The sequence below is a fragment of the Vigna umbellata genome, chromosome 1, assembly GCF_029865625.1.
Source record: "Vigna umbellata cultivar VRB3 chromosome 1, Vumbellata_1.0, whole genome shotgun sequence".
Classification (NCBI taxonomy): domain Eukaryota; kingdom Viridiplantae; phylum Streptophyta; class Magnoliopsida; order Fabales; family Fabaceae; genus Vigna; species Vigna umbellata.
This window is the reverse complement of record NC_142165.1, coordinates 1,544,100-1,564,085: the sequence shown is the minus strand read 5'-3', so window position 1 is coordinate 1,564,085 and position 19,986 is coordinate 1,544,100. Positions and strand designations below refer to the sequence as shown.

The 19,986-nt window shown below is 41.3% G+C and overlaps 2 long non-coding RNA genes across 2 annotated transcripts; both read right to left on the bottom strand.

The window, feature by feature from the left end:
• Positions 1 to 4,831: 4,831 nt before the first annotated feature.
• On the bottom strand, positions 4,832 to 7,212 carry LOC148204377 (uncharacterized). Its single transcript, XR_015785903.1, has 2 exons — positions 7,125 to 7,212; positions 4,832 to 5,051 (listed from the first exon to the last, which is right to left on the bottom strand). It is a non-coding gene; the product is annotated as an uncharacterized LOC148204377 (long non-coding RNA).
• Positions 7,213 to 12,075: 4,863 nt separating this feature from the next.
• On the bottom strand, positions 12,076 to 14,455 carry LOC148204376 (uncharacterized). Its single transcript, XR_015785894.1, has 2 exons — positions 14,368 to 14,455; positions 12,076 to 12,295 (listed from the first exon to the last, which is right to left on the bottom strand). It is a non-coding gene; the product is annotated as an uncharacterized LOC148204376 (long non-coding RNA).
• Positions 14,456 to 19,986: the final 5,531 nt, after the last annotated feature.

Below are 19,986 nucleotides of genomic sequence, written 5' to 3'. Positions count from 1 at the left end.
CTGTCCGGTCTTCGACAAGCTTGTGTGTTTTAACAGGGTCCTCACGGATTCTGTCGAAACATTTGGCGCCCACCGTGGGGCCGAGTGGGTATTGCTTATTGTAGACACAGGGAACCATTGAGCAATGAGGGGCACCTCAGAAGAACGTCAACTCCCGGCCCTTCAGCCCTTTGCACTCGGCTTCATCAATATTACTCAAGTCTCGGTCGTCCGGCCTGATTTCCTGTCCGTTCGACCTTAATTCACGGTCGTCCAGCCTCGAGTTCTCGTCTGTCCACTCAACAAGCGCTCGTCCTTCCGCCCAAAAGCTCTCGGCCGGCCGTCCTCAACGAGCGCTCGCCCATCCGGCCCCAGGTCTCGGCCACAAGGCCTCAACATACACTCGTCCATCCGGCCTCATTAAGCGTTCGTCCATCAGGCCTTAACTCTCGGTCGTCCCGACTCAAGAAGCGCTCGTCCGTCCGGCCTCAGAGCGCTCATCCATCCGGCCTCAACATGCGCTCATCCATCCGGCCTCATCGAGCGGTCGGCCATCAGGCCTCAACTCTCGGCCGTCCGACCTCACCATACGTTCGTCCATTCGACCTCCAATTAAATTTGCCATTCGGCCTTCCGCACGTCTGTTTGGGCCGTTCGACCTTTATGGTGTCCGGTCGCTCGACATCTACTGCTTGGCCTTCTGTGGCCTCAACATCCAGGTATTCGGCCGATCGGCCTCACAAGAGTTCGACCGTTTGGCCACACAGGGACTCAGCCACCAGGCCTGTCATCCGTCCGAAGATTCTCTAGGAACTCTTGGGCCAGGGATGGTCATTAACGTCTATTGGGAAGTTCTCCTGGGCCACGGACCATTATTCTCATAAGTGCTCTCTGGGAACAACCATTCTGATCCGAGCATGTTCAACCCACCGGTCTACCTTACACGGTATAACTATCTACTTTCTTTAAACTTGAAATTCGATTATATTCCCTTCGTAATTAATACAGGTAACCCGCAATAATTGCACGAGTGCATATTCGCAAAAAGGGCTCTCCTCAATCATCCCGCATCAAACATAGAAAAAGTCCAAGCTGATGAACGGAGGAGTTCCCATGAACCACTGTCATCTTGGCCGGACGGTGAACGGAGAGTTCTTTCCAAAGAACCACTGTCGTCCGCCAATCAAAAGACCAAGCTGATGAACGAAGGAGTTCCCATGAACCACTGTCAGCTTGGCCGGACGGTGAACGAAGAGTTCCACCGAGAACCGTTGCCGTCCGCGCCAAAAGACCAAGTTGATGAACAGTGTTCCACCGAGAACCACTCTCAACTTGGCCGGGCGTAGAACGGGGAGTTCTTTCTGAAGAGCCACTGCCGTCCGGCGTGACCACAAGCTCCGAAGACCCACAACCGCTCGGTCTCTTGGCCTCAATCTCGGCCTCCGCGGCCTCTACCGCCCGGCCTCCCCGGACCCCAACCGTTTGGTCCCAACATGGCCTACTAAGGCCTTAACTTTTCAATATCAGCAGAGCCTCCGAAGGCGTCAACAGTTCGGCCTCAGCCGTTTGTTATCCAAGGGAGTAAACCGACCGGCCGTCCATAGCCTCATTATAACTGCCAAATTGGGCAACAATCGGCCGTCCGGCCTCAACAAGTTCTCGGCCGTCCGGCATCAACATGCTTTCGGCCATTTGGCCTCAACTATCGGCTATCAAGCCTCAACTCTCTACCGTCCGGCCTCAACAATCTGTCGGCCATTTGGCCTTAGCTGTCGGCCATCCGGCCTCAACAAGCTCTCGACCATTTGGCCTCAGCTGTCGGCTATCAAGCCTTAAGTCTTGGTCGTCCGGCCTCAACGTTAGCCAGATTTGGCATTCAACATTTGAGCGTCAGGCCTCGAACTCCTTGTCGTTCGTCCCAAGTTATTCGGTCATCCAACGTAAAGCGTCCGGCCATTTGGCCTCCAAGGTACGTAGTCGACCTCCACCATTCGGCCAAAACTGGACTCAGGAATGATTAAGGTATTATTAGGCTGTTTCCAGGCCCCCAAAAGGTAAAAGCCCATCTAAATAAAGGTCTCAGGTATGATTTCTGGACAGATTGCTTAGAACGCAAGACATGCATGCATTACAGATCGCTCTGTCATATTACTGACTTGAGCGTCGGAGTGCCTTTGGCAGGACCCGACCACCCTGCTTGGAGTGGAGAACGACCACCAGGAGTGCCTAAGGAGAAACACTTCCCAGCGCGTCCAACTCTCGGCAAAGAGGTGACCGTCCGTCCAGTCTCCATCCGGCCTTCTTCAGCTCGTGGGATTCAGCAACGTCCGTCCAATTCTCGTTAGCTCCAAGTACCACCAAGCGCCAGAGCTGCTCGGTCGGCGTCCGTCCACCCGTAGCCAGCCATATCATCTGCCCGCCACAAAGCCGCTTGTTCTGCGTCCGTCCGGTTTTCAGCAGCACCTAGAGCCCCTAGAGATAGAGCCGCTCGATCCGCTTCAGCTGGAGAGAAAGCGTCCGCCCGGTCCATAACAGCTTCATTGCTCGTCCGCCAGCCTTCACCGTTCGTGATCGTCCATCCGGTCTTGGACAAGCTTGTGTGTTTTAACAGGGTCCTCACGGATTCGGTCTAAATGAGAGAATATTTGAGGTCTCACAATATGAAGTGATTTCAGAGATTGAAGAATCCAATTACCAAATGACTTTTGATTTTTTTCTAAAATATACAATTGATAACTAATAATCATAATAACAAAAATTGAATTATAGTAATAAGTTTAATAATGAAATATAATGTATTTAAAAATAATATTAATGGAGAATATAATGCAGCATCTAAAAAAATAAAAAAAAAATTATAATGACAAAAGTAATTAAATAATATTAGTATTATTTTTTTATAATTCAATATTTAATTAAAATTATTTCTAAACAACCACATTTTATTTTAAATTAATTACATCTCTTATTATTTTTTTTACAGAAAAATCATCCAGGTTTTATTTTAAACTAATTTCAAATAATTGTAATTTATTTTTTATTAATTTATATAATCTTATCATTTAATTTATTCAATTTTTTTATTTGTTACTGTTATGTAGTAAGATATTTATTACATAAATATTATATTTATTACATAAAATATCTTAGATATTTTAAACGGTTAAGATATTTATAAGTAACTAATCACATTTTTAGGTAAGGTGGTTATTTTTATTTTGCTTATAAATACAATGACAGGGCAAAAGTTCAGGTACGTTCTCTCTATGTTCTAGAGACCCTAAATAATATTTCAGAACAGTATCATAATCACTCTCTTGAGAGCTGAGGCTCCATAACTCACATCTGACTTGAGCGTCGGAGTATCTTTGCAGGTACCTCCCCCTCCTTCGGCGAGTATGAACAACAACAATTGGAGAAGAGCAAGTGTCCCAGACAGCTAGGAGCAACAAGGACACACTGAAAAACATCTACACCGAAACATTTTGGCGCCCACCGTGGGACCAAGTGCCATCCCATAGAAGTCACAAGAGGAGCCTCGGCCTCGCTGAGTCACTTCTTCGGATAAGGCTACTCCAACAAGATGAAGCTGCCGCATCACCGCCAGGATTCTCCTCCGTGAGCCATTTACTCCACCGCGAGCACCTCTGCGAAATCGCGCCAGTGAGTGCCTCTGAGAAATCGCACCCCTGGGTGGGTCAGACCCAAACCAGAGACAAGCCCTTTCGGCGCCTCCAAATCCGCCGCATTGTCCCACCCATCTTCCGCGTCTTCCGCAGCACCCACAGCATCCACGTGCCGTTTTGTTTCTGCCTCCATGACGTCCAAATTTCTAATCCCCATATGTCAAACTTCGGTTATCATTACCTGACCACCAACGTCATCGACAATTTAGGGTTCACGAATGAATCTCTGAACAGATGATTCCTTCTCTGTCATGGAGGGTTTCATCCAATCTCTCCTCTGTAGGGCCTCGGTCGGCGTTGCCAAAATCCGCCGCCATCCATTGTGAACGCAACAACTAATTTGGCCTGAACCCCACTTTTACTGAACCGTCCAATAAGTCCGACACATGGACTCAACGATGCTCCAAGGTCGTCCATCTGTGTCGACCGTGACCGATCGGCAAAACCTTCCTCATTGCCGTTCGACAATTTCCAGGTCGACCATCAAAGACGAGCCACCCTCCAAGGTCGTCCATCTAAGCCGATCGACAAGACCGAGTATGTATCGAGACCGATCGGCAAAACCTTCCTTATTGTCGTTCGACAATTTCCAGGTCGTCCATCTAGACCGACCGACAAGACCGAGTGTATATCGTGACCAATCGGCAAAACCTTCCTCCTTGCCGTATGACCATTTCCTGTTCGACCATCAAGAACGAGCCGCACTCCATTGTCAGTTCTTCATCCTCAAATACTCCAGCGTTCGGTCATTCGGATCCACAAGCGTTCGCTCATTCGACGAAACAGATGCTCGGTCATTGAGCCTCCCTGATGTTCGGCAGCTTGGCCTCAACCATTCGGCCACCCGTCTCAATGACGTTCGAACGCTTGGAACTCAACTGTTCGACCATCCGTCTCACTAACGTTCGGTACCTCGTTCTCCAACGTTCGGCCATCCTTGGACTCGACCGTTCGGCCACCCGTCTCAATGACGTTTGGATGCTTGGCCTCAACCATTCGGCCACCCGCCTCAATAACGTTCGTCCACTCGGCTCCACCAGCGTTCGGTCATCCGACCAAACAGATGCTGGGTTATTGAGCCTTCCTGACGTTCGGCAACTTGGCCTCTGTAACACCCAAATATTTTAAAGGGTATTACTGATAGTAGAGACTAAATTAATTCGATATCTCATATAAACAATCAAACTTTATTTCAATTACTCCAAAGTACAATACCAAACTTACAAACTTTAAACAATATAGTCTTCACCGTTGACATTTCAACTTTTAAATTTTACACAACATAATCTTCCCAATACAAATTTATTCTTTTTACAAAAATCCATGAAAGGTTTTCCCCGCATCTCTCTCATCTCTAAGCTTTTTCAACCACATCTGCAACATTATCTAATCACATATAACATGAGTTATATGATCATAGCATAAACAAATAAGGGTAAGCCAACCATATCAAATCAATCATTAAACTTGTAATAAGAATAGTTTAATCATTTATTTCTACAATTACTCAAATATCATTACCCCGATGTCATTAATTCATCATTATCAAAATCATCTTCCTCAATTTCATAAACCTTACAATTTATACTATGCTTACTCACGAAGCCTTATGGTCAGACCGCTCTCTGCCTGCTTCCTTAAGCCTCACCTGTATACTATGTCTTACTCTCTGAAGCCTTATGGTCAGACCGCTCTCTGCCTGCTTCTATAAAACTTATGAACCACATATTTATGTCAAAGCCTTATGGTCAGACCACTTGCTGCCTGCTTTCATTAACCTCAGGTGTTACTTTGTTCATACCAAGCTCTCATGGTATAACCGAACATACTACTTCCCGTAGGAAACATCATTTCATAAGCAATAATTTCTTATATCCACTCCAACATTTCATCACATCAACATTTCATACTCTCTTATCCACTCCAACATTTCATCAAATCAACAATTCATAACCTCTTCTCCACATAACTCAATCATGTTCATTCTCTAATCATAATTTGACAATAACCTATTTTGGTGTCAATAAATTAAACATATCGCCAGCTATCATACTTCATATTATAAACTCATTTTTGACCATAACGAGTATAACTCAACATATTTTCACCAATTAAAGATTCATAGATCAGCCAAAACATTTCATCATATCTTAGCCACTACGTATTAAAGTCTGAGCTCAATGTAACGATAAATAAAATATATATGAAGTTTTTACCATGATAACTTTATGCATCTCCAATTAACTTATTTTATTTTAATTTCATCCTATTAGAGATCTTTCTTTACCCCAATTGGTCACCGGAGAGGACCCAGATGTCTGAACGCATCAAACTCACCTTCGACGCCAACACATATGACTAGTCACAACTGACTGGACCAGGCCAGGGCTGCTCTATGATCAGGGATGTGCCAACTCAGGTTTTTTTAAGGTTCCTCTATCCTACCAACAAAGGGAGGCCTTCAATAATTAACAATTTATTTATTTAAATTATCTACCTTGTTCGCTTATGCTCTAAATCTAAAATGCCTAATTTTAATATTTTTACTTCCTCTTACAACAACCTCAAATAGTATCACTACATCTATTTAATACTCATATACAAGTTATTACAGAATCCTTACTCCAGACCTTCCAACAAGATCAATTTCAGCCAAGAAACTCATTCATGATAGAATTCATACAAGATAATTATAAACAATTACCCATAATAAGATATTACTATAAATGGTCATAGAAGAATACAATATTTGACAATCATAAGAATAATCTTAATATAAAAATTCATGGGAAACAAGAAGTTGAATCTGGCAGAGCCGGTTAGACAACTTCTAATCCATCCCAAAATACAATATAATTAAATAACAAGAACAATACATGTCTGGGGAAATAAGAAGTTGAATCTGGCAGAGCCGGTTAGACAACTTCTAATCCTTCCAAAAATGCAATAAAATAAATAAGTAAAGCAATAAATAGTTTGGGGAAACAAGAAGTTGAATCTGGCAGAGCCGGTTAGACAACTTCTAATCCTTCCAAAAGTGCAATAAAATAAATAACTGAAGCAATAGAAAGTTTGGGGAAACAAGAAATTGAATCTGGCAGAGCCGGTTAGACAATTTCTAATCCTTCCAAAATACAATAAAATTAAATAAGGAAAACAATAGAATGTTTGGGGAAACAAGAAATTGAATCTGGCAGAGCCGGTTAGACAATTTCTAATCCTTCCAAAATACAAAAAAATAAACAACTGATAACATACAAGTGGCATAACATAATCAACATTACATTTTACAACTATCACACTTGGATATCAACACAAAGTATACTCTCATTTAAAATTTAAGATCATACAGAAACAAAATACTCCATATTCAAGATATAAGATCAGAAAAAACAAAATATAGCATATCCAAGACTCAAGATAATACAAAAGGAAATACTCAAAGTTAGCTCCCCTTACCTCTATTACAGACTTAATCCCCTCGTCCTCTGAAAACTTCCAGAATATCCCCTTTGAAATTCTTCCCACTCTCTTCTCTCAAAAATTTTCTAAGTTCTTTGGTGTAAATTTTCAGCCTCCCCCCCTTGGCTATTTATAGCAAAAAAAAATTTACTATTCATTTTTACTATTCATTTTAACTATTCATTTTTTTATTCATTTTACTATTACAAAAATAATTTTTTATTTGCAATTTGATAAATTCTGATCTCAAAGCTACGTGGAACACTTATCCTTTCCAAAAATATTTTTTTTTTTTTTTACTATTCACTTTTTACTATTCACCTTTTACTATTCACAATTTACTATTCACTTTTTTTTTTTTTTTTTTATCTAGTATTTAACTTACAAATATTTTTCAAGGATCTTACAATCTCCCCAACAACAATTATTTTCGCCCTCGAAAATTATTTATTTAAACAAAGACTATCTAACAAAAGATTACTTACAAAAGAGATATGGATATTCCTTTATCATAAATTCTTCCAATTCCCAAGTCATTTCCTGTGTGTCTTCATTCCAAAGTACTTTTACTGTGCGAATATCTTTCCCTCTTAGCTTTTTCATTTGAACATCTAGTATACGCACTGGTCCAACTTCCATTGTTAAATTTTCCTTGACCTGAATTTCATCAACTTCTAACACATGCTTTGGATCTGGAATATACTTCCTTAGTTGGGATACATGAAAAACGTTATGCAAATTTGCCAATCCAGGTGGTAATGCTACCTCATAAGCCACTGGCCCAATCTTTTTGAGAATCTGATACGGTCCGAGAAATTTTGGTGTCAGTTTCCTCATCTTGATAGCTCTCCCGACTCCTGTAGTTGGTGTTACTCGTAAGAATACATGATCTCCTTCTTCAAATTCTAACGGTCTTCTTCTTTTGTCGGCATATGACTTTTGTCTACTTTGAGTTGCTTTCATCCGATCTTGGATTAATTTTATTTTTTCTGTGGTTCGCTGTAATAGCTCGGGTCCCACTGTTAGTGCTTCCCCATCTTGAAACCAACACAACGGGGTTCTACATCTTCTTCCATATAAAGCTTCATATGGTGGCATACCAATACTGGAATGATAACTGTTGTTGTAAGTAAATTCTACTAATGGTAGTATCTCATTCCAACTTCCAAGATGATCTAATACACAAGTTCTTAGCAAATCCTCCAAAGACTGAATAGTCCTTTCTGTTTGACCATCAGTCTGAGGGTGATAAGCCGAACTCATCCTCAACTGCGTTCCCAGAGCCTTCTGTAGCGTCTGCCAAAACCTTGAAGTAAACCTTGGATCTCTGTCTGACACAATGCTTGTAGGTATTCCATGCAACCTCACTACTTCCCTGATGTATAACTCCGTCAGCTTTTCTAGAGACATACGTTGATTAATGGGCAAAAAGTGAGCGCTCTTGGTTAGTCTATCAACGATAACCCAGATAGAATCGTGACCTTTTGATGATTTTGGTAAATGTGTTACAAAGTCCATCGAGATACTGTCCCACTTCCATTGAGGAATGTCTAACTGTCGTAACATCCCTCCCGGTTTTTGATGCTCCACTTTTGCCTTCTGACACACCAAGCAGGCTGCTACAAACTCGGCCACATCCCTCTTCATTCCATTCCACCAAAATGACTCTTTCAGGTCTTTATACATCTTAGTCATACCTGGATGTATGCTAAGACGACTTTTATGGCCTTCGTCTAAAATTAAATGTTTTAATTCACTCTTTGCAGGTATACACACTCTGTTCTTAAATCGAAGGATGCCATCTTTACTTAGAACGAAGTCCTTAACTTGATCGGTGTCCAACAACCTGATCTTTTGCTGCAACTCTTGATCCATCGACTGCTCAACCTTCACTTGTTCTAAGAAGTCACTAGTGATTACTAAATGACCACACCATATATGATCTGGGGTTAACTGCAACCCCAAGTTCATATCACGTAACTTTTCTAACAGTTCTAATTCCTTCACCATCATTGTTGTTATCTGAGCTTGTCTCCTACTCAATGCATCTGCCACCACATTGGCTTTTCCTGGGTGATATAAAAGCTCGAAATCATAGTCCTTCATATATTCCATCCATCTTCTTTGTCGCATGTTCAGCTCCTTTTGATCGAACAAATACTTTAGACTCTTATGGTCACTAAAAACTTGGAAACTTGCCCCATAGAGGTAGTGTCTCCATGTCTTTAATGCAAATACTACTGCTGCAAGTTCTATGTCATGCGTTGGGTAGTTCTTCTCATGCGCCTTTAGCTGCCTAGATGCATAAGCTACAGGTCTCCTTTCTTGCATTAGGACGCACCCCAATCCTTGATATGACGCATCGCAGTACACCTCAAAAGATTTGCTAGAGTCTGGAATGATTAATACTGGTGCTGACGTTAGTCGTTGCTTCATATCCTCAAAACTGGCTTCGCACTTGTCAGTCCACAGAAATGGTTGATCTTTACGAGTTAACTGAGTTAGAGGACCTACAATCTTGGAAAACCCTTCAACAAAACGTCGGTAATAACCGGCTAATCCTACAAAACTTCGTACTTCAGTTACAGTTTTCGGCCGCTCCCACTTTAGCACAGCTTCCACCTTTGCTGGATCCACTGAGATTCCTTGAGCAGAAATCACATGACCCAAAAATTGTACTTTCTCTATCCAGAACTCACACTTTGACAGTTTCCCATACAGTTGATGTTTTCTTAAAATTTCCAACGCCACCCTCAAGTGTTCTGCATGCTTTTCCTTATTCTCTGAATAGATAAGAATATCGTCTATAAATACTACCACGAACTTATCTAAACATGACCGAAATATTCTGTTCATGTAGTCCATAAAAATCGCTGGAGCATTCGTCACGCCAAACGGCATTACCACGTACTCAAAGTGTCCGTAGCGAGATCTGAAAGCCGTCTTTTGCACATCTTCCGTCTTGACCAGAATCTGATGGTACCCAGATCTGAGATCAATTTTTGAAAACACCTCTGCTCCTCTCAACTGATCTAATAGATCATCGATTCTTGGCAAAGGATATTTGTTCTTTATTGTAACCTTGTTCAGCTGTCGATAATCCACGCACAACCTTGAACTTCCATCCTTCTTCTTCACCAGCAATACCGGAGCTCCCCATGGAGACACACTTGGACGGATAAACTTCTTCTCCAGCAGATCTTCGATTTGCTTTTTCAACTCTACTAGTTCGGCAGGAGCCATTCTGTATGGAGCCATAGAAACTGGGCCAGCTCCAGGCATTAGATCTATTGTGAAATCGATCTCTCGACTAGGTGGTAAACCTGGTACTTCTTCTGGAAAAACATCAACATATTCTTCTACCACAGGTATTCCGATGATTTGTTCTTCAGTATTCTCTCTTTTCTCCTGAGCTAACACCACAAAGCAGGTAGCTCCATCTTTGATATCCTTCGCAACGACTCGAGTTGAGCTTAGTTCTAAATCGTTCAAATTTAGAAACTCTATCTTTTGTTTCCCACAGTCAATAAGAACGTGATTGGCAGTCAACCAATCCATTCCCAAAATAATGTCTAGATTTTGAAGGGGTAAGCAGATCAAGTTCACTTTGAACTTGCGTCCTGCAATTTGGATCGGGCATCCGACACAGACTGAACTGGTCGTAACTGGTCCCGATGCTGGTGTAGAAACTACTAATTCACACCCTAGATCAAGCATCGGTAATCCGAGTCTTTCTAAACATGCTAGGGATATAAAGGAGTGTGTGGCTCCAGAGTCAAACAAAACATATACGCATTCTCCTAACAACATACAGGTGTGTAAGATTAATGTACCTGGCTTAGTAGCCTCTTCTGCAGACATTGCGAATACTCTCCCTGTTGCCCGGGGCTTTACTTCAGCAGAATCTTGTTGTTGTGGTTCTCCCACCTTCTTTTTCTTTGGACAAACATTAGCAAAGTGTCCCGGATCATTGCAGATGAAACATCTCTTCCCTTCAACTTTTTCCCCAATAAGTTTAGGGCAGTCACGTCTGAAATGTGCTCCTCCACACTCAAAACACTTCACTGTTCCTCGATATGATAATTGTGGTTTTTCATAAGGTTTTTTGTTGAATTTCATTGAAGATTCTCCCTTGGCAAGTCTGGAAACTCTACTTGGATCAAACTCCAATAATTCTATCATTCTGGCTTTCTCTACCAATGCTGGAAACTCTTGTATTTCCAATGGCATAAGTACCTTCTTCAGTTCATGCCTTAGTCCTCCCTCGAATTTTCGACATCTCCATTCTTCTGTGATATTCTGAGTATAAAACCTCGAGAGATAATTAAATTTTACTACGTACTCTTGTACTGATAACCTCCTTTGTTGTAAGGTCAGGAACTCCGCCTCCCTTGCAAATTTTGCACTGTTTGGAAAATATTTTTCCAAGAACCTTATCTTAAAGTTCTCCCAATTCACAGCCTCACCACGAACCGTCATCAACTGTTGCATACTTTCCCACCAATATTCAGCCTCCCCCACCAAAAGAAATGATGCATAAGTTAATTTTTGTTCTTCTGAGCAAGTTATTACCCGAAAAATCTTCTCGTTCTGCCTTAGCCAAGAGTCAGCCTCATCCGGAGTAGCCTCCCCATTAAATTTAGTTGGATCATGCCTTAAGAAGTCATTCAAACTAGAATGATTTTGAGGTACTTGATCAACTTGTTGTTGCTGCATCTTTGTCGAGTTTAAATGATTTCTTCAAAAAGATAACAATACAATTTAGCATATGATATCAATTTCCTCCAATAGTCGTTTTCATCATAACAATTAATAGTTTTACTAAGAATAATAATTTCACTCCCCATAGTCCCAAAATACTTTCGAAAACCATTGCTCTGATACCATAATGTAACACCCAAATATTTTAAAGGGTATTACTGATAGTAGAGACTAAATTAATTCGATATCTCATATAAACAATCAAACTTTATTTCAATTACTCCAAAGTACAATACCAAACTTACAAACTTTAAACAATATAGTCTTCACCGTTGACATTTCAACTTTTAAATTTTACACAACATAATCTTCCCAATACAAATTTATTCTTTTTACAAAAATCCATGAAAGGTTTTCCCCGCATCTCTCTCATCTCTAAGCTTTTTCAACCACATCTGCAACATTATCTAATCACATATAACATGAGTTATATGATCATAGCATAAACAAATAAGGGTAAGCCAACCATATCAAATCAATCATTAAACTTGTAATAAGAATAGTTTAATCATTTATTTCTACAATTACTCAAATATCATTACCCCGATGTCATTAATTCATCATTATCAAAATCATCTTCCTCAATTTCATAAACCTTACAATTTATACTATGCTTACTCACGAAGCCTTATGGTCAGACCGCTCTCTGCCTGCTTCCTTAAGCCTCACCTGTATACTATGTCTTACTCTCTGAAGCCTTATGGTCAGACCGCTCTCTGCCTGCTTCTATAAAACTTATGAACCACATATTTATGTCAAAGCCTTATGGTCAGACCACTTGCTGCCTGCTTTCATTAACCTCAGGTGTTACTTTGTTCATACCAAGCTCTCATGGTATAACCGAACATACTACTTCCCGTAGGAAACATCATTTCATAAGCAATAATTTCTTATATCCACTCCAACATTTCATCACATCAACATTTCATACTCTCTTATCCACTCCAACATTTCATCAAATCAACAATTCATAACCTCTTCTCCACATAACTCAATCATGTTCATTCTCTAATCATAATTTGACAATAACCTATTTTGGTGTCAATAAATTAAACATATCGCCAGCTATCATACTTCATATTATAAACTCATTTTTGACCATAACGAGTATAACTCAACATATTTTCACCAATTAAAGATTCATAGATCAGCCAAAACATTTCATCATATCTTAGCCACTACGTATTAAAGTCTGAGCTCAATGTAACGATAAATAAAATATATATGAAGTTTTTACCATGATAACTTTATGCATCTCCAATTAACTTATTTTATTTTAATTTCATCCTATTAGAGATCTTTCTTTACCCCAATTGGTCACCGGAGAGGACCCAGATGTCTGAACGCATCAAACTCACCTTCGACGCCAACACATATGACTAGTCACAACTGACTGGACCAGGCCAGGGCTGCTCTATGATCAGGGATGTGCCAACTCAGGTTTTTTAAGGTTCCTCTATCCTACCAACAAAGGGAGGCCTTCAATAATTAACAATTTATTTATTTAAATTATCTACCTTGTTCGCTTATGCTCTAAATCTAAAATGCCTAATTTTAATATTTTTACTTCCTCTTACAACAACCTCAAATAGTATCACTACATCTATTTAATACTCATATACAAGTTATTACAGAATCCTTACTCCAGACCTTCCAACAAGATCAATTTCAGCCAAGAAACTCATTCATGATAGAATTCATACAAGATAATTATAAACAATTACCCATAATAAGATATTACTATAAATGGTCATAGAAGAATACAATATTTGACAATCATAAGAATAATCTTAATATAAAAATTCATGGGAAACAAGAAGTTGAATCTGGCAGAGCCGGTTAGACAACTTCTAATCCATCCCAAAATACAATATAATTAAATAACAAGAACAATACATGTCTGGGGAAATAAGAAGTTGAATCTGGCAGAGCCGGTTAGACAACTTCTAATCCTTCCAAAAATGCAATAAAATAAATAAGTAAAGCAATAAATAGTTTGGGGAAACAAGAAGTTGAATCTGGCAGAGCCGGTTAGACAACTTCTAATCCTTCCAAAAGTGCAATAAAATAAATAACTGAAGCAATAGAAAGTTTGGGGAAACAAGAAATTGAATCTGGCAGAGCCGGTTAGACAATTTCTAATCCTTCCAAAATACAATAAAATTAAATAAGGAAAACAATAGAATGTTTGGGGAAACAAGAAATTGAATCTGGCAGAGCCGGTTAGACAATTTCTAATCCTTCCAAAATACAAAAAAATAAACAACTGATAACATACAAGTGGCATAACATAATCAACATTACATTTTACAACTATCACACTTGGATATCAACACAAAGTATACTCTCATTTAAAATTTAAGATCATACAGAAACAAAATACTCCATATTCAAGATATAAGATCAGAAAAAACAAAATATAGCATATCCAAGACTCAAGATAATACAAAAGGAAATACTCAAAGTTAGCTCCCCTTACCTCTATTACAGACTTAATCCCCTCGTCCTCTGAAAACTTCCAGAATATCCCCTTTGAAATTCTTCCCACTCTCTTCTCTCAAAAATTTTCTAAGTTCTTTGGTGTAAATTTTCAGCCTCCCCCCCTTGGCTATTTATAGCAAAAAAAAATTTACTATTCATTTTTACTATTCATTTTAACTATTCATTTTTTTATTCATTTTACTATTACAAAAATAATTTTTTATTTGCAATTTGATAAATTCTGATCTCAAAGCTACGTGGAACACTTATCCTTTCCAAAAATATTTTTTTTTTTTTTTTACTATTCACTTTTTACTATTCACCTTTTACTATTCACAATTTACTATTCACTTTTTTTTTTTTTTTTTTTTATCTAGTATTTAACTTACAAATATTTTTCAAGGATCTTACAGCCTCAACCGTTCGGCCACCTGTCTCAAATGACGTTCGGCGACTTGGCCTCAACCGTTCGGCATATAGCTCTCATTGACGTTCGGCAATTTCAGCATGAGGCGTTTCAGAATTCGGTCATTTGTACTAAATGACGTTCGGACGCTTGGCCTCCGTCATTTTGCCTCAATCGTTCGGCCATTTGCGTCTCACACGTTCGATCATTCGTTCTCACGGCCATTCGGCCTAGAGCGTTCGGCACTTCGCTCATCATTGATGTTCGGTCTCTAGCGCTCGGCCTCACATGTCACTCGGCCTCTACCGCTCAACCATACATCGGCCATACTCTTGTTCGGCTTCCTGACGTTCGGCACCTCGGCCTCACTGACGTTCGGCAGCTTGGCCTCCAGCGTCCAGCACTCAGTCTCCTTGATTTCTAACGTTCCAGAATTCGGTCTCACAGACGTTCGACCCTATTGATAGTCCGCCATTCGGTGCAACTGACGTTCGACCATTCGACTAAACTGATGCTCGCCCATTGGTCCTGACGTTCGGCATCTTGGCTTCAACCTTTCGGCCAATTCGGTCTCATGTGTTCAAACATTCAACCTCGAACGTTCCTGCTTTCGGCCACTCAGCCTCATTGACTCTCGGTCTTTCGACCTCTACCGCTCGACCATACATCTACACGAGCACTCAAGCATTGGGCCATTCGACCCCACTGATGTTCAGCCAGTCAGACTCAATAACGTTCGTCCGCTTTCCTCAGTCGTTCAGCTGTAGGTCTCAATGACGTTCGGCCGCACGGCCTCCACCCTTTCGCCTCAATCGTTCGGCGATTTGCGTCTCAAGCATTCTAGCATTCGTTTTCACGAACGTTCGGCCTAAAGCGTCCAGCACTCAGCCTCACTGACGTTCGGCAACTCGGCCTCTACGGCTCGACCATCCATCGACACGACCGCTCCGCCATTCGGTCCTACTGACGTTCGACCGCCAGGTTCAAATCTCGATCGAACGGTCTCACCTATATTTTTTATATTATATATCTTATGCAGGTCACAGTAGACGGTCAACCGAAAACCGAGCGTTCTACTATCTAAACCGATCGGCCTTACAACATAATCTATTTTTTATGTTAAATTTTCCAAACCTTGTAAATGCATTAGTTTGTCTCGCTACTCTTTTCTCTAATTCTACAGCGCAGATAAGCACATCTTACATGCATAGGCGGACACCAGAGATTCGTCCATACTGAAGCACTCAAAACTGGGAAAACACTCCTAGACCTGATAGATGTTCGCCCTAGAACACCCAGGAGCATTGAAAAAAGGGATACACTCCCTCTAGTAGTTGTTTGCCCTAGAACACCCAGAACATCAACCGCTCGACAATCCATGTCCACGAGCGTTCTAAGGGATACACTCCCTCTGGTAGTTGTTCGCCCTAGAACACCCAGAACATCAACAGCTCGACAATCCATGTCCACGAGCGTTCTAAGGGATACACTCCCTCTGGTAGTTGTTCGCCCTAGAACACCCAGAACATCAACCGCTCGACAATCCATGTCCACGAGCGTTCTAAGGGATACACTCCCTCTGGTAGTTGTTCGCCCTAGAACACCCAGAACATTAACCGCTCGACAACCCATGTGTATGAGCGTTCAAACAGCCGACCGTTCGGCCTCCCTTTTGGTTTCAACCGGTCGACAAACCATGTGTACGAGCGTTCAAGCAGTCGGCCGTTTGACCTCAAAGGTGTTCGACCTTTGGTTTCAACCGCTCGACAATCCCTGTGTACGAGCGTTCAAGCAGTCGGCCGTTCGGCCTCAAAGGTGTTCTACCTTTGGTTTCAACCGCTCGACAATCCCTGTGTACGAGCGTTCAAGCAGTCGGCCGTTCGGCCTCAAAGGTGTTCTACCTTTGGTTTCAACCGCTCGACAATCCCTGTGTACGAGCGTTCAAGCAGTCGGCCGTTCGGCCTCAAAGGTGTTCGACCTTTGGTTTCAACCGCTCGACAATCCATGTGTACGAGCGTTCAAGCAGTCGGCTGTTCGGCCTCAAAGGTGTTCGACCTTTGGTTTCAACCGCTCGACAATCCCTGTGTACGAGCGTTCAAACATTCGGTCGTTCGACCTCAAAGGTGATCGTCCCCTTGGCTTCAACCGCTCGTCAATACATGGCCACGAGCGCTCAAGTATTCGGCGGTTCGATGCCATTAATGTTGTCCATTCGGCCTTAATGACGTTCGTCCGCTTGGCTTCAACCATTCGGCCTCACATGCCACTCGACCTCTACCGTCCGTGGCCTCAAGCATTCAGCTTCTATGACCTTCGGCTATACAGCCTCTACCGCTCGGCCATCCAGGTCCTCACGTTTGGCCTAACTTGTTCCAGCTTTTTTGTCGTTCGGCTTCACATCTTTTTGGTCCTTCAAACTCAACCGCTTGGTCATCCTTGGTTTGAAACGTCCAGACCACAGACGAGCAACAACCAGAAACACGCTCTCTAATACAACGAATACAACCTCCCTCAAACTCATAAGTCCTATAGTTACCACGTCCGTAAAACGAAACGGTTAACTCGGACTTGGGGGGCATGTTATGCAGTAAGATATTTATTACATAAATATTATATTTATTACATAAAATATCTTAGATATTTTAAACGGTTAAGATATTTATAAGTAACTAACCACATTTTTAGGTAAGGTGGTTATTTTTATTTTGCTTATAAATACAATGACAGGGCAAAAGTTCAGGTACGTTCTCTCTATGTTCTAGAGACCCTAAATAATATTTCAGAACAGTATCATAATCACTCTCTTGAGAGCTGAGGCTCCATAACTCACATCTGACTTGAGCGTCGGAGTATCTTTGCAGGTACCTCCCCCTCCTTCGGCGAGTATGAACAACAACAATTGGAGAAGAGCAAGCGTCCTAGACAGCTAGGAGCAACAAGGACACACTGAAAAACATGTACACCGAAACAGTTACTTTCATCAAATTATTCACAAAATTTTATAATCCTTTCCAAATCTTTTAAAAAGAAAACCTTACGTCATGTCAGACCCTGGAAAATAACGTACTTCCGCTAGAGTCCGCGTGGCAGTCGGAGAGCGAGACACCTCAGCAACGCACGTGGCGACCGCAGGACGAGGCACTTCACCAACGGACGCTAGGTGTCACGCTGCATGGAGTTTGGAGTGACGAGCACAGTGCAGTCCGCTTGTCACTTGGAGAACGTGGCATTTCATTTACGAACGCCAGGTGTCATGCCGAGGGGAGTCGGGAATCGGTAGTGGAAAGCACGTGTCCGCCAAAGAGAAGACGTTCGTTCGGCGCTGGAAGCAAAACTGAAATTTCTCAGAAAAACGCTCCACTCTCTGCACGCAACCCCTTTTCCCGATTTCTGAAGAGAACCTTTCTCTCCTCCTTCTCTCTGCATTTTCTTAACCTTCTCTCTAAGAAAACACCCGTTTCATCTACTTCGATCACCGTTCAGGCACCGTGGAAGCATTTCCGGCGCCTCAAACTTCATCTTGATCCGATTGAATTTCCAGTTTGAACTGGTAAGTATTCTCCCCTTAGTCATTCGCTCTTTTGTTACATGCAAACCACGTTTTGGTTTCATTCGAGGGTGTAGTCTAAGTTATCTTGGTTTCTTATTGTTTGGTTTAGTTTGGAAGAGTGTGAGTGAGCATTGAGAGTAGAAGAAATCTTAGTACCGTGAAGTGAGATTTATCCTGAAGGACGTACGTTTACACTAGAGGTAAGGGAAGCTTATTTGATTTAATTCATATTTTGTGGTTGTGTGAACGATCGCTGTTTGATTAAACGAATATGATGTATGTTGGTTGACCTGTATGATAATGTTTGATAGTTATGAATGTGAATATGAATTATTACTTTGAAGTATGAATGAATAATGTGAATTCTGAAGTATGTAAATTGATATTTGATATGAATTTATAAAGTATGAACTGAGATGTTAAATCTGGAATTTTGATAATATTGACTATGATAAGAAATACCCCTTATGATTGTGTACGTACGTTACTGTACGGTCTCTGACCGTTCGGTTTTCCAGTGAAAATGATTTGGTAAGGGATTCTTTCATTCGGAAAGAATCCTAGTTGAGGACGAACGCCCTCTTGAATTAGTACTACGTTTGAGCGTTCGGCCGAACGTAGATACCCGAGTGTTATGAAAGGAGTTGAGAAGCTTATAATTATACCTTTGGACACTTAGTCATTTCTAAATTCTATCTTCACCATCTCGTATTACGTCTAATTCTATTTGCTATTATGAATACAAGTCTGCGATGGGTCTCGACCCAAAGCGTTCGTTATGAGTGGCGCTCGGTCTTATACCGAAACGCTCGTCCTAGTATCAAATTACCAAACTGGTGGAAATAGCGTTCGTCCAAATTTCAGTAAATCCATGTACCGCGTTCGGTCATTGACTGGCAGTCGACTTTTATACTTAAATTATTCTCGGTATGGTCATCTAAACGTATTGAGGGACTTTATCTATTTTGGATTCGGCCTGGAGCCTTCTCACTTAAATTATTCTTTGAGTAATGATGTGAATCTTCCTAGAGTCAGTTCATTCAACTGATTCGAGTAGGAAATGACGTTCGGTAAATCTGATGTGTCAGTTTTATTCGGTTCTGAAACGAGAATCTCGGTCTAGTCTTTCACGTTCGTCCTCGTTATGAAGGAGGCTGAACATTCGTTATTTTATGTAATTATAATGAAAGACGAAAATGAGGTTAAAGTGAAGAATGATAATGAACGAACAATATATGAGATGAAATAATGATTGTGAATTTTGAACGAGCGTTCCAGTGAGGAACGACTCATGTATGGATGAATATGAAATTTTGTAAAGTATGACTGTGGGCATGCTAATGCTGGCTGTTCATCCTGATGTTCCGTGAGTTCTCGTCCTCACGTAGAGGAGGGTAGGTCATGTGTGGGAACGGTAGGAGGTCCTAGTCCTTAGGGGTACTTTGGATAGGGCTAACCTCAGGTGGCAGCTGATGTGATTATTCCAGTTACTACATCACCCGGGTGCAAGAACGCCTGTAGCTACACAGATTTCATACAGTCCGGACAGTCAATCTAGTAATAGGTTTTGAATGATATGTTTGACGAAATATACCTTGTTTTGTTGGATTGTTTGAAATGCATGTTTATACTTGAATTAAATTACATAAGCTTACCCTGCG